Genomic DNA, 15,816 nt, shown 5'->3' on the forward strand with positions numbered 1-15,816 from the left:
TTTGTGAAAGTCCAATTAAGCGTTTTGATCTATCTCTATAGATCTTAATGCCTAATATGTAAGCAGCTTCACTGAGGTCTTTCATTGAAAAACTCTTATTCAAGTATCCCTTTATGCTATCCAAAAATTCTATATCATTTCTAGTTAGTAATATGTCATCCACATATAATATCAGAAATGCTATAGAGCTCCCACTCACTTTCTTGTAAATACAGGCTTCTCCAAAAGTCTGTATAAAACCAAATGCTTTGATCACACTATCAAAGCGTTTATTCCAACTCCGAGAGGCTTGCACCAGTCCATAAATGGATCCTGGAGCTTGCACACTTTGTTAGCTCCCTTTGGATCGACAAAACCTTCTGGTTGCATCATATACAACTCTTCTTTCAGAAATCCATTCAGGAATGCAGTTTTGACATCCATCTGCCAAATTTCATAATCATAAAATGCGGCAATTGCTAACATGATTCAGACAGACTTAAGCATCGCTACGGGTAAGAAGGTCTCATCGTAGTCAATCCCTTAAACTTGCCGAAAACCTTTTGCGACAAGTCGAGCTTTGTAGACAGCAATATTACCGTCAGCGTCAGTCTTCCTCTGGAAGATCCATTTATTCTCAATTGCTTGCCAATCATCGGGCAAGTCAACCAAAGTCCATACTTTGTTCTCATACATGGATCCCATCTGAGATTTCATGGCTTCAAGCCATTTTGCGGAATCTGGTCTCACCATCGCTTCTTCATAGTTCGTAGGTTCATCATGATCTAGTAGCATGAATTCTGGAACAGGATTACCGCACCACTCTGGCGCGGATCTCACTCTGGTTGATCTACGAGGTTCAGTAGTATCTTGTTCTAAAGTTTCATGATCATCATCATTAGCTTCCTCACTAACTGGTGTAGGTGTCACTGAAACAGTTTTCTGTGATGCACTACTTTCCAATAAGGGAGCAGGTACAGTTACCTCGTCAAGTTCTACTTTCCTCCCACTCACTTCTTTTGAGAGAAACTCCTTCTCCATAAAGTTTCCGAATTTAGCAACAAAAGTCTTGCCTTCGGATCTGTGATAGAAGGTGCATCCAATAGTTTCCTTTGGATATCCTATGAAGACACATTTCTCCGATTTGGGTTCAAGCTTATCAGGTTGAAGCTTTTTCACGTAAGCATCGCAGCCCCAAACTTTCAGAAACGACAACTTTGGTTTTTTGCCAAACCACAGTTCATAAGGCGTCGTCTCAACGGATTTTGATGGTGCCCTATTTAACGTGAATGCGGCCGTCTCTATAGCGTATCCCCAAAATGATAGCGGTAAATCAGTAAGAGACATCATAGATCGCACCATATCTAGTAAAGTATGATTACGACATTCGGACACACCATTACGCTGTGGTGTTCCGGGTGGCGTGAGTTGCGAAACTATTCCACAATTTTTCAAATGTACACCAAACTCGTAACTTAAATATTCTCCTCCATGATCAGATCGTAGGAATTTTATTTTCTTGTTACGATGATTTTCTACTTCACTTTGAAATTCTTTGAACCTTTCAAATGTTTCAGACTTGTGTTTCATGAAGTAGATATACCCATATCTGCTTAAGTCATCCGTGAAGGTGAGAAAATAACGATATCCTCCACGAGCCTCAACATTCATCGGACCACCCACATCTGTATGTATGATTTCCAACAAATCTGTTGCTCTCTCCATAGTACCGGAGAACGGTGTTTTTGTCATCTTACCCATAAGGCACAGTTCGCAAGTACCAAGTGATTCATAATCAAGTGGTTCCAAAAGCCCATCAGTATGGAGTTTCTTCATGCGCTTTACACCGATATGACCCAAACGGCAGTGCCACAAATAAGTTGCACTATCATTATCAACTCTGCATCTTTTGGTTTCAACATTATGAATATGTGTGTCACTACTATCGAGATTTAATAAGAATAGACCACTCTTTAAGGGTGCATGACCATAAAAGATATTACTCATATAAATAGAACAACCATTATTCTCTGATTTAAATGAATAACCGTCTCGCATCAAACAAGATCCAGATATAATGTTCATGCTTAACGCTGGCACCAAATAACAATTATTTAGGTCTAATACTAATCCCGAAGGTAGATGTAGAGGTAGCGTGCCGACCGCGATCACATCGACTTTGGAACCATTTCCCACGCGCATCGTCACCTCGTCCTTAGCCAATCTTCGCTTAATCTGTAGACCCTGTTTCGAGTTGCAAATATTAGCAACAGAACCAGTATCAAATACCCAGGTGCTACTGCGAGCATTAGTAAGGTACACATCAATAACATGTATATCACATATACCTTTGTTCACCTTGCCATTCTTCTTATCCGCCAAATACTTGGGGCAGTTCCGCTTCCAGTGACCAGTCTGCTTGGAGTAGAAGCACTCAGTTTCAGGCTTAGGTCCAGGTTTGGGTTTCTTCTCTTGAGTAGCAACTTGCTTGCTATTCTTTTTGAAGTTCCCCTTCTTCTTCCCTTTGCCCTTTTTCTTGAAACTAGTGGTCTTGTTGACCATCAACACTTGATGCTCCTTCTTGATTTCTACCTCCGCAGCTTTCAGTATTGCGAAGAGCTCGGGAATAGTCTTATTCATCCCTTGCATATTATAGTTCATCACGAAGCTCTTGTAGCTTGGTGGCAGTGATTGGAGAATCAATGTCAATGATGCAATCATCTGGAAGATTAACTCCCAATTGAATCAAGTGATTATTATACCCAAACATTTTGAGTATATGCTCACTGACAGAACGGTTCTCCTCCATCTTGCAGCTATAGAACTTATTGGAGACTTCATATCTCTCAATCCGGGCATTTGCTTGAAATATTAACTTCAACTCCTGGAACATCTCATATGCTCCATGACGTTCAAAACGTCGTTGAAGTCCCGATTCTAAGCCGTAAAGAATGGCACACTGAACTATCGAGTAGTCATCAGCTCCGCTCTGCCAGACGTTCATAACATCTGGTGTTGCTCCAGCAGCAGGCCTGGCACCCAGCGGTGCTTCCAGGACGTAATTCTTCTGTGCAGGAATGAGGATAATCCTCAAGTTACGGACCCAGTCCGTGTAATTGCTACCATCATCTTTCAACTTTGCTTTCTCAAGGAACGCATTAAAATTCAACGGAACAACAGCACGAGCCATCTATCTACAATCAAGCATAAACAAGCAAGATACTATCAGGTACTAAGTTCATGATAAATTTAGGTTCAATTAATCATATTACTAAAGAACTCCCACTTAGATAGACATCCCTCTAATCCTCTAAGTGATTACGTGATCCAAATCAACTAAACCATGTCCGATCATCACGTGAGATGGAGTAGTTTCATTGGTGAACATCGCTATGTTGATCATATCTACTATATGATTCACGCTCGACCTTTCGGTCTCCGTGTTCCGAGGCCATATCTGTATATGCTTGGCTCGTCAAGTATAACCTGAGTATTCTGCGTGTGCAACTGTTTTGCACCCGTTGTATTTGAACGTAGAGCCTATCACACCCGATCATCACGTGGTGTCTCAGCACGAAGAACTTTCGCAACGGTGCATACTCAGTGAGAACACTTCTTGACAATTAGTGAGAGATCATCTTAAAATGCTACCGTCAATCAAAGCAAGATAAGATGCATAAAATATAAACATCACATGCAATCAATATAAGTGATATGATATGGCCATCATCATCTTGTGGTTGTGATCTCCATCTTCAAGGCACCGTCGTGATCACCATCGTCACCGACGCGACACCTTGATCACCATCGTAGCATCGTTGTCGTCTCGCCAATCTTATGCTTCCACGACTATCGCTACCGCTTAGTGATAAAGTAAAGCATTACAGCGCAATTGCATTGCATACAATAAAGCGACAACCATATGGCTCCTGCCAGTTGCCGATTACTTGGTTACAAAACATGATCATCTCATACAATAAAATTTAGCATCATGTCCATATCACATCACAACATGCCCTGCAAAAACAAGTTAGACGTCCTCTACTTTCTTGTTGCAAGTTTTACGTGGCTGCTATGGGCTTAAGCAAGAACCAATCTTACCTACGCATCAAAACCACAATGATAGTTTGTCAAGTTGGTGCTATTTTAACCTTCGCAAGGACCGGGCGTAGCCACACTCGGTTCAACTAAAGTTGGAGAAACTGTGACCCGCTAGCTACCTTTGTGCATAGCACGTCGGGAGAACCGGTCTCGCATAAGCGTACGCGTAATGTCGGTCCGGGCAGCTTCGTCCAACAATACCGCCGAACCAAAGTATGACATGCTGGTAAGCAGTATGACTTATATCGCCCACAACTCACTTGTGTTCTACTCGTGCATATAACATCAAAGCATAAAACGAGGCTCGGATGCCACTGTTGGGGAACGTAGTAATTTCAAAATTTTCCCACGCACACGCAATATCATGGAGATGCATAGCAACGAGAGGGGAGAGTTTGATCTATGTACCCTTGTAGACCGACAATGGAAGCGTTAGCACAACGCGGTTGATGTAGTCGTACGTCTTCACGGCCCGACCGATCAAGCACCGAAACTACGGCACCTCCGAGTTTTAGCACACGTTTAGCTCGATGATGATCCCCGGACTCCGATCCAGCAAAGTGTCGGGGTAGAGTTCCGTCAGCACGACGGCGTGGTGACGATCTTGATGTACTACCGTCACAGGGCTTCGCCTAAGCACCGCTACAATATTATCGAGGATTATGGTGGAAGGGGGCACCGCACACGGCTAAGAATATGATCACGTGGATCAACTTGTGTGTCTAGGGGTGCCTCCTGCCCCCGTATATAAAGGAGCAAGGGGAGGAGGCCGGTCGGCCCCTATTGGCGCGCCAGGAAGAGTCCTCCTCCTAGTAGGAGTAGGACTCCTACTAGGAGGGGGAAGGAAGTGGGGAGGGAGAAGGAAAGGGGGGCGCCGCGCCCCCTCTCCTAGTCCAATTCGGACCAGGGGGAGGAGGCGCGCGGCCCACCCTCGCTGCTCCTCTCTCTCTCTCCACTAAGGCCCATATGGCCCATTACTTCTCCCGGTAGGGTTCCGGTAACCCTCCGGCTCTCCGGTTTTCTCCGAAATCACCCGGAACACTTCCGGTGTCCGAATATGGCCGTCTAATATATCAATCTTTATGTCTCGACCATTTCGAGACTCCTCGTTATGTCTGTGATCACATCCGGGACTCCGAACTAACTTCGCTACATCAAAACTCATAAACTCATAATATAACTGTCATCGAAACCTTAAGCATGCGGACCCTACGGGTTCGAGAACAATGTAGACATGACCGAGACACGTCTCCGGTCAATAACCAATACCGGAACCTGGATGCTCATATTGGCTCCTACATATTCTACGAAGATCTTTATCGGTCAGACCGCATAACAACATACGTTGTTCCCTTTGTCATCGGTATTTTACTTGCCCGAGATTCGATCGTCGGTATCTCAATACCTAGTTCAATCTCGTTACCGGCAAGTCTCTTTACTCGTTTCGTAATACATCATCTCGCAACTAACTCATTAGTTGAAATGCTTGCAAGGCTTATGTGACGTGCATTACCGAGAGGGCCCAGAGATACCTCTCCGACAATCGGAGTGACAAATCCTAATCTTGAAATACGCCAACCCAACATGTACCTTTGGAGACACCTGTAGAGCTCCTTTATAATCACCCAGTTACGTTGTGACGTTTGGTAGCACACAAAGTGTTCCTCCGGCAAATGGGAGTTGCATAATCTCATAGTCATAGGAACATGTATAAGTCATGAAGAAAGCAATAGAAACATATTAAACGATCGGGTGCTAAGCTAATGGAATGGGTCATGTCAATCACATCATTCTCCTAATAATGTGATCCCGTTAATCAAATGACAACACATGTCTATGGTTAGGAAACATAACCATCTTTGATTAATGAGCTAGTCAAGTAGAGGCATACTAGTGACGTTTGGTTTGTCTATGTATTCACACAAGTATTATGTTTCCGGGTAATACAATTATAGCATGAATAATAAACATTTATCATGACATAAGGAAATAAAATAATAACATTATTATTGCCTCTAGGGCATATTTCCTTCAGTCTCCCACTTGCACTAGAGTCAATAATCTAGATTACACAGTAATGATTCTAACACCCATGGAGCTTTGGTGCTGATCATGTTTTGCTTGTGGAAGAGGTTTAGTCAACAGGTCTGCTACATTCAGATCCGTATTTATCTTGCAAATCTCTATGTCTCCCACCTGGACTAGATCCCAGATGGAACTGAAGCATCTCTTGATGTGCTTGGTTCTCTTGTGAAATCTGGATTCCTTTGACAAGGCAATTGCACCAGTATTGTCACAAAAGATTTTCATTGGACCCGATGCACTAGGTATGACTCGTAGATCGGATATGAACTCCTTCATCCAGACTCCTTCGTTTGCTGCTTCTGAAGCAGCTATGTACTCCGCTTCACATGTAGATCCCGCCACAACGCTTTGTTTAGAACTGCACCAACTGACAGCTCCACCGTTTAATGTAAACACGTATCCAGTTTGCGATTTAGAATCGTCCGGATCAGTGTCAAAGCTTGCATCAACGTAACCATTTACAATGAGCTCTTTGTCACCTCCATATATGAGAAACATATCCTTAGTCCTTTTCAGGTATTTCAGGATGTTCTTGACCACTGTCCAGTGATCCACTCCTGGATTACTTTGGTACCTACCTGCTAGACTTATAGCAAGACACACATCAGGTCTGGTACACAACATTGCATACATGATAGAGCCTACGGCTGAAGCATAGGGAACACCTTTCATTTTCTCTCTATCTTCTGCATTGGTCGGGCATTGAGTCTTACTCAATTTCACACCTTGTAACACAGGCAAGAATCCTTTCTTTGCTTGATCCATTTTGAACTTTTTCAAAACTTTGTCAAGGTATGTGCTTTGTGAAAGTCCAATTAAGCGTCTTGATCTGTCTCTATAGATCTTAATGCCCAATATGTAAGCAGCTTCACCGAGGTCTTTCATTGAAAAACTCTTATTCAAGTATCCCTTTATGCTATCCAGAAATTCTATATCATTTCCGATTAGTAATATGTCATCTACATATAATATCAGAAATGCTACAGAGCTCCCACTCACTTTCTTGTAAATACAGGGTTTTCCAAAAGTCTCTACAAAACCAAATGCTTTGATCACACTATCAAAGCGTTTATTCCAACTCCGAGAGGCTTGCACCAGTCCATAAATGGATTGCTGGAGCTTGCACACTTTGTTAGCTCCCTTTGGATCGACAAAACCTTCTGGTTGCATCATATACAACTCTTCTTGTAGAAATCCATTCAGGAATGCAGTTTTGACATCCATTTGCCAAATTTCATAATCATAAAATGCGGCAATTGCTAACATGATTCGGACAGACTTAAGCATCGCTACGGGTGACAAGGTCTCATCGTAGTCAATCCCTTGGACTTGTCGAAAACCTTTTGCGACAAGTCGAGCTTTGTAGACAGTAACATTACCATCAGCATCAGTCTTCTTCTTAAAGATCCATTTATTCTCAATTGCTTGCCGATCATTGGGCAAGTCAACCAAAGTCCATACTTTGTTCTCATACATGGATCCCATCTCAGATTTCATGGCTTCAAGCCATTTTGCGGAATCTGGGCTCACCATCGCTTCTCCATAGTTTGTAGGTTCATCATGATCTAGTAGCATGACTTCCAGAACAGGATTACCGTACCACTCTGGTGCGGATCTTACTCTGGTTGATCTACGAGGTTCAGTAGTATCTTGTTCTGAAGCTTCATGATCATCATCATTAGCTTCCTCACTAATTGGTGTAGGTGTCACAGAAACTAGTTTCTGTGATGTACTACTTGCCAATAATGGAGCAGGTACAGTTACCTCATCAAGTTCTACTTTCCTCCCACTCACTTCTTTAGAGAGAAACTCCTTCTCTAGAAAGTTTCCGAATTTAGCAACAAAAGTTTTGCCTTTGGATCTGTGATAGAAGGTGTATCCAATAGTTTCCTTTGGATATCCTATGAAGACACATTTCTCCGATTTGGGTTCGAGCTTATCAGGTTGAAGCTTTTTCACATAAGCATCGCAACCCCAAACTTTCAGAAATGACAACTTTGGTTTCTTGCCAAACCATAGTTCATAAGGCGTCGTCTCAACGGATTTTGATGGCGCCCTATTTAACGTGAATGCGGCTGTCTCTAGAGCATAACCCCAAAACGATAGCGGTAAATCAGTAAGAGACATCATAGATCGCACCATATCTAGTAAAGTAGGATTACGACGTTCGGACACACCATTACGCTGTGGTGTTCCGGGTGGAATGAGTTGCGAAACTATTCCGCATTGTTTCAAATGTACACCAAACTCGTAACTCAAATATTCTCCTCCACGATCAGATCACAGGAATTTTATTTTCTTGTTACGATGATTTTCAACTTCACTTTGAAATTCTTTGAACTTTTCAAATGTTTCATACTTATGTTTCATTAAGTAGATATACCCATATCTGCTTAAGTCATCCGTGAAGGTGAGAAAATAACGATATCCGCCACGAGCCTCAACATTCATCGGACCACATACATCTGTATGTATGATTTCCAACAAATCTGTTGCTCTCTCCATAGTACCGGACAACGGTGTTTTTGTCATCTTACCCATAAGGCACGGTTCGCAAGTACCAAGTGATTCATAATCAAGTGGTTCCAAAAGCCCATCAGTATGGAGTTTCTTCATGCGCTTTACACCGATATGACCCAAACGGTAGTGCCACAAATAAGTTGCACTATCATTATCAACTCTGCATCTTTTGGTTTCAACATTATGAATATGTGTGTCACTACTATCGATATTTAATAAGAATAGACCACTCTTTAAGGGTGCATGACCATAAAATATATTACTCATATAAATAGAACAACCATTATTCTCTGATTTAAATGAATAACCATCTCGCATCAAACAAGATCCAGATATAATGTTCATGCTTAACGCTGGCATCAAATAACAATTATTTAGGTCTAATACTAATCCCGAAGGTAGATGTAGAGGTAGCATGCCGACCGCGATCACATCGACTTTGGAACCATTTCCCACGCGCATCGTCACCTCGTCCTTAGCCAATCTTCGCTTAATCTGTAGTCCCTGTTTCGAGTTGCAAATGTTAGCAACAGAACCAGTAGTAAATACCTAGGTGCTACTGCGAGCATTAGTAAGGTACACATCAATAACATGTATATCACATATACCTTTGTTCACCTTGCCATCCTTCTTATCCGCCAAATACTTGGGGCAGTTCCGCTTCCAGTGACCAGTCTGCTTGCAGTAGAAGCACTCAGTTTCAGGCTTAGGTCCAGGTTTGGGTTTCTTCTCTTGAGTAGCAACTTGCTTGCTATTCTTTTTGAAGTTCCCCTTCTTCTTCCCTTTGCCCTTTTTCTTGAAACTAGTGGTCTTATTGACCATCAACACTTGATGCTCCTTCTTGATTTCTACCTCCACAGCTTCCAGCATTGCGAAGAGCTCGGGAATAGTCTTATTCATCCCTTGCATATTATAGTTCATCACGAAGCTCTTGTAGCTTGGTGGGAGTGATTGGAGATTTATGTCAATGACGCAATCATCTGGAAGATTAACTCCCAATTGAATCAAGTGATTATTATACCCAGACATTTTGAGTATATGCTCACTGATAGAACTGTTCTCCTCCATCTTGCAGCTATAGAACTTATTGGAGACTTCATATCTCTCAATCCGGGCATTTGCTTGAAATATTAACTTCAACTCCTGGAACATCTCATATGCTCCATGACGTTCAAAACGTCGTTGAAGTCCCGATTCTAAGCCGTAAAGCATGGCACACTGAACTATCGAGTAGTCATCAGCTCCGCTCTGCCAGACGTTCATAACACCTAGTGTTGCTCCAGCAGCAGGCCTGGCACCCAGCGGTGCTTCCAGGGCGTAATTCTTCTGTGCAGCGATGAGGATAATCCTCAAGTTACGGACCCAGTCCGTGTAATTGCTACCATCATCTTTCAACTTTGCTTTCTCAAGGAACGCATTAAAATTCAACGGAACAACAGCACGGGCCATCTATCTACAATCAAACATAAACAAGCAAGATACTATCAGGTACTAAGTTCATGCTAAATTTAGGTTCAATTAATCATATTACTAAAGAACTCCCACTTAGATAGACATCCCTCTAATCCTCTACGTGATTACGTGATCCAAATCAACTGAACCATGTCCGATCATCACGTGAGATGGAGTAGTTTCATTGGTGAACATCGCTATGTTGATTATATCAACTATATGATTCACGCTCGACCTTTCGGTCTCCGTGTTCCGAGGCCATATCTGTATATGTTTGGCTCGTCAAGTATAACCTGAGTATTCTGCATGTGCAACTGTTTTGCACCCGTTGTATTTGAACGTAGAGCCTATCACACCCGATCATCACGTGGTGTCTCAGCACGAAGAACTTTCGCAACGGTGCATACTCAGTGAGAACACTTCTTGATAATTAGTGAGAGATCATCTTAACATGCTACCGTCAATCAAAGCAAGATAAGATGCATAAAATATAAACATCACATGCAATCAATATAAGTGATATGATATGGCCATCATCATCTTGTGCTTGTGATCTCCATCTTCAAAGCACCGTCGTGATCACCATCGTCACCGGCGCGACACCTTGATCACCATCGTAGTATCGTTGTCGTCTCGCCAATCTTATGCTTCCACGACTATCGCTACCGCTTAGTGATAAAGTAAAGCATTACAGCGCAATTTCATTGCATACAATAAAGCGACAACCATATGGCTCCTGCCAGTTGCCGATAACTTGGTTACAAAACATGATCATCTCATACAATAAAATTTAGCATCATGTCTTGACCATATCACATCACAACATGCCCTGCAAAAACAAGTTAGACGTCCTCTACTTTGTTGTTGCAAGTTTTACGTGGCTACTATGGGCTTAAGCAAGAACCAATCTTACCTACGCATCAAAACCACAACAATAGTTTGTCAAGTTGGTGTTGTTTTAACCTTCGCAAGGACCGGGCGTAGCCACACTCGGTTCAACTAAAGTTGGAGAAACTGTCACCCGCAAGCCACCTTTGTGCAAAGCACGTCGGGAGAACCGGTCTCGCGTAAGCGTACGCGTAATATCGGTCCAGGCAACTTCGTCCAACAATACCGCCGAACCAAAGTATGACATGCTGGTAAGCAGTATGACTTATATCGCCCACAACTCGCTTGTGTTCTACTCGTGCATATAACATCAATGCATAAAACCAGGCTCGGATGCCACTGTTGGGGAACGTAGTAATTTCAAAGTTTTCCCATGCACACGCAAGATCATGGTGATGCATAGCAACGAGAGGGGAGAGTGTGATCTATGTACCCTTGTAGACCGACAGCGGAAGCGTTAGCGCAACGCGGTTGATGTAGTTGTACGTCTTCACGGCCCGACCGATCAAGCACCGAAACTACGGCACCTCCGAGTTTTAGCACACGTTCAGCTCGATGACGATCCCCAGACTCCGATCCAGCAAAGTGTCGGGGTAGAGTTTCGTCAGCACGACGGCGTGGTGACGATCTTGATGTACTACCGCCGCAGGGCTTCGCCTAAGCACCGCTACAATATTATCGAGGATTATGGTGGAAGGAGGGACCGCACACGGCTAAGAATATGATCACGTGGATCAACTTGTGTGTCTAGGGGTGCCTCCTGCCCCCGTATATAAAGGAGCAAGGGGAGGAGGCTAGCCGGCCCCTATTGGCGCGCCAGGAGGAGTCCTCCTCCTAGTAGGAGTAGGACTCCTACTAGGAGGGGAAGGAAGTGGGGAGGGAGAAGGAAAGGGGGGCACCGCCCCCCCTCTCCTAGTCCAATTCGGACCAGGGGGGAGGAGGCGCGCGGCCCACCCTGGCTGCTCCTCTCTCTCTCCACTAAGGCCCATATGGCCCATTACTTCTCCCGGTAGGGTTCCGGTAACCCTCCGGCTCTCCGATTTTCTCCGAAATCACCCGGAACACTTCCGGTGTCCGAATATAGCCGTGTAATATATCAATCTTTATGTCTCGACCATTTCGAGACTCCTCGTTATGTCCGTGATCACATCCGGGACTCCGAACTAACTTCGGTACGTCAAAACTCATAAACTCATAATATAACTGTCATCAAAAACTTAAGCGTGCGGACCCTACGGGTTCGAGAACAATGTAGACATGACCGAGACACGTCTCCGGTCAATAACCAATAGCGGAACCTGGATGCTCATATTGGCTCCTACATATTCTACGAAGATCTTTATCGGTCAGACCGCATAACAACATACGTTGTTCCCTTTGTCATCCGTATTTTACTTGCCCGAGATTCGATCGTCGGTATCTCAATACCTAGTTCAATCTCGTTACCGGCAAGTCTCTTTACTCGTTTCGTAATACATCATCTCGCAACTAACTCATTAGTTGAAATGCTTGCAAGGATTATGTGATGTGCATTACCGAGAGGGCCCTGAGATACCTCTCCAACAATCGGAGTGACAAATCCTAATCTCGAAATACGCCAACCCAACATGTACCTTTGGAGACACCTGTAGAGCTCCTTTATAATCACCCAGTTACGTTGTAACGTTTGGTAGCACACAAAGTGTTCCTCCGGCAAACGGGAGTTGCATAATCTCATAGTCATAGGAACATGTATAAGTCATGAAGAAAGCAATAGCAACATACTAAACGATCGGGTGCTAAGCTAATGGAATGGGTCATGTCAATCACATCATTCTCCTAATAATGTGATCCCGTTAATCAAATGGCAACACATGTCTATGGTTAGGAAACATAACCATCTTTGATTAATGAGCTAGTCAAGTAGAGGCATACTAGTGACGTTTGGTTTGTCTATGTATTCACACAAGTATTATGTTTCCGGATAATACAATTCTAGCATGAATAATAAATATTTATCATGATATAAGGAAATAAAATAATAACATTATTATTGCCTCTAGGGCATATTTCCTTCAATACATTCATCAAGACCTTCCAAAATGGTGAGTTCAACATCTGTGCCGTTACTCAAGATGATGTCTTGGAGTGGAGGTATTTATTGTGTAGCAACTCTTGCCACACCCCATCCTTCACTGTAAGTAACATATATAGCCATTTGCTAAGAATATCCCACCCCCTTGGTCTTTTGTCCTAGAAAGAATATCCCAGTTCTCCAAGCGATATTTCCTTCTATATTCATTGCACTGCCGGAAGAATTTGGATTAGTAGTAATCCAGTCTTTTGTGTGCATCTTTTGATACTTTAAAAAATTAGAGCATCAATATATTTAGGCTGGTGAGCACAGAGTTGACTAGGAGCAGACATCCTCCATAGGTCATAAGTTTTGTGTTTTCAAAGAACTGAGCTATTTTTCAAACCAGTCTTACTGTTCACTAGTAGGGCAGAAGTGCGGCGTGATGCCGCTCCCGTGGAAGTTCCCGCTGTTGGTATTATTTTTTCAACCACTTAATACTGGTACATGTCATGAATCACAAACACATAAGACACCAAAAGCCTAAAAAAATCAAGATCTTTAATGGCAAAGACCATTATGAACGCTCGTTGATGCTTTTGGTTCTTCCAGATTCTGCATACAAATCTTGAACAGTTGGACATCGGACAATCGATTTGACAGTACAAACTATTAACAAGAATACAAAAATATTCAGATAATTTCTTATTGCTTAGTCAAACCTAAACCCCAACTATAGCAAGGTTCAGGGTACGGTGGCAGAGTTTAAAATTCAAATGCAAGGTAAACACAACACAACAAGATACAAACCTATCTTGGGTCCAAGGCTCAAGAGCCACAGATGCACACGATACAAACCCGAAGGGGGCCTTGGCTAATAAGACGAAACACACACGCACAAACACTAAACCGAGAAAGACCACAATAGCGACGACAAACATCAGCCTCCATCTCTATGACGCTCCTCCTTGTGTCAAAGAATGAAGGCGAAGTTGTCGAATGAGAGGAGCATCAAGGATCTGACGATGAAGATCCCCTGGTCGGAGGCCTTGTGTTCGATGAAGATCCCTATACAATAAAAGCTTTGTTAATTACAAATTTCCAATGGCCTCCAGTATTGGATCTGATGGACCTCCATGCCGGTTTCGCGGCTGAGATTTGCGACCTGAGTCTGGTCGGGGTGGGGACATTTCTTGAACGCCCTGCGACACCGGCGGCAATGAGATTACAAACAGAAAGAAACTTAAGGCTGAAAGAGATGTAGTGTATGATTAGAGGTGCATACTCCTCGAGCACCAGAATCTGGCGCGGCGCGCGGCGGTGGCCGTCCATGGCTACCTGCAGGTACCAACCTCTCTCAAGCTCACGCTGGCCGGAGGAGAGCACTGGAGGAGGAGGAGGACGGAAGAGAGATCTTGCTGCTCGGCTGTGTGACCTCCGGCTCGCCGTCGCTCCTACTTATATGCGCCGGACTGGTAACGCCAACGCCACTCAGTCATACGCCAGCCCTGCCAATCTTGTTTCCATATGCTGTTTTTCGCACCGAAGTGAAACTGCCGGTTTGACTGCGCTCCTCTGCTGCTCATCGACCTCTCTCTCCTCCTCCTCCCAGCTTTCTCTGTTCGTCCATATCCTTTCTCGCTCGCGCAAACAGCTGGAGCCATTTAAGGCCAAACCTCCTACTCGCTGTCCTCCTAGTTTGCGCAGGCTACTCCAAAGCTAGCCTGGATACATACATACTCATAACCTAGTAGTGTGTAATATTTCCTGACCTAATAACCATGCTTATCTATCTATCTTTTTTTAGGAAATCTTTCTATCTTTCTTATATTTACCAATTGGATGCACCTTTCAAGCCGTCTCCTTAATCCGCATCATTAGAATTAATTATACAGTTGGATTGTAAAATTTACAGCTAGGATAAAAAAGCCGTCTCCTTAACCCACATCATTAGAATTAATTATATTGTTGGATTGTAAAATTTACGGTCAGGATAGAAAATGAAAAATTACGTAACATAGACTGTCCGTACAATACAAAATAGCATCTGCCACGTCTACCATCAATGGAAAAAAACGAGAAAGCCTCCACCCATAAAAACCCCACCGATATAAATAAAAAAGGGAAAAATATTTAGAAGGTGGTTTACATATATGTTCACAGTTTGTTCGACATGCATAGGCAATGTGAATATATCTGCCAAATTGAGTTGAAAAACTTCCCATGCGTGCGCATGAACTCCAAGGAGAGCCAGAATCGTCCTCCACTAACTTGACATCGTGATAGATTAACTTGGGGGAAACAACATTTTATTTTGTTTTGAAAAATATGAAAATTTACATGCATGTAAAATACACGCACACATGCGTGCACTTATACATGCGAGGAAATACGATAAGTTTCAACCCGAGATAAATAAAGATATAAATAAAAAGTTAAGTTATTGTGCACTAAACCGACACTAGGTACAGTATGGTATACGTGACATGCTGTAAAAATGTATTTAGACTACAATAATTACATACATAAAGTATCATATTATTTTCTTTGAGTAAAAATTATCACACAAATTTATCAAATTTTACATATGCATTTCCTATGTGACCTCTGGATGCCTGGATTTTTACCCATTTTATAGAACTTATAAATCTATTGTCGTACTAAATTGAATATAGTGACTGAGTTGAAATTGATTTGATGTTGAGAACAAGTTGACGATAAAGGGTTCCCCCCCCCCC

General features: G+C 42.9%; 1 long non-coding RNA gene across 1 annotated transcript; it reads right to left on the reverse strand.

The window, feature by feature from the left end:
* Positions 1 to 13,760: 13,760 nt before the first annotated feature.
* On the reverse strand, positions 13,761 to 14,498 carry LOC119350686. The gene is made up of 2 exons (XR_005169575.1): positions 14,364 to 14,498; positions 13,761 to 14,280 (listed from the first exon to the last, which is right to left on the reverse strand). It is a non-coding gene; the product is annotated as an uncharacterized LOC119350686 (long non-coding RNA).
* Positions 14,499 to 15,816: the final 1,318 nt, after the last annotated feature.

The sequence above is a fragment of the Triticum dicoccoides genome, chromosome 1A (genome assembly GCF_002162155.2).
Source record: "Triticum dicoccoides isolate Atlit2015 ecotype Zavitan chromosome 1A, WEW_v2.0, whole genome shotgun sequence".
In the NCBI taxonomy this organism is placed as follows: Eukaryota; Viridiplantae; Streptophyta; class Magnoliopsida; order Poales; family Poaceae; genus Triticum; species Triticum dicoccoides.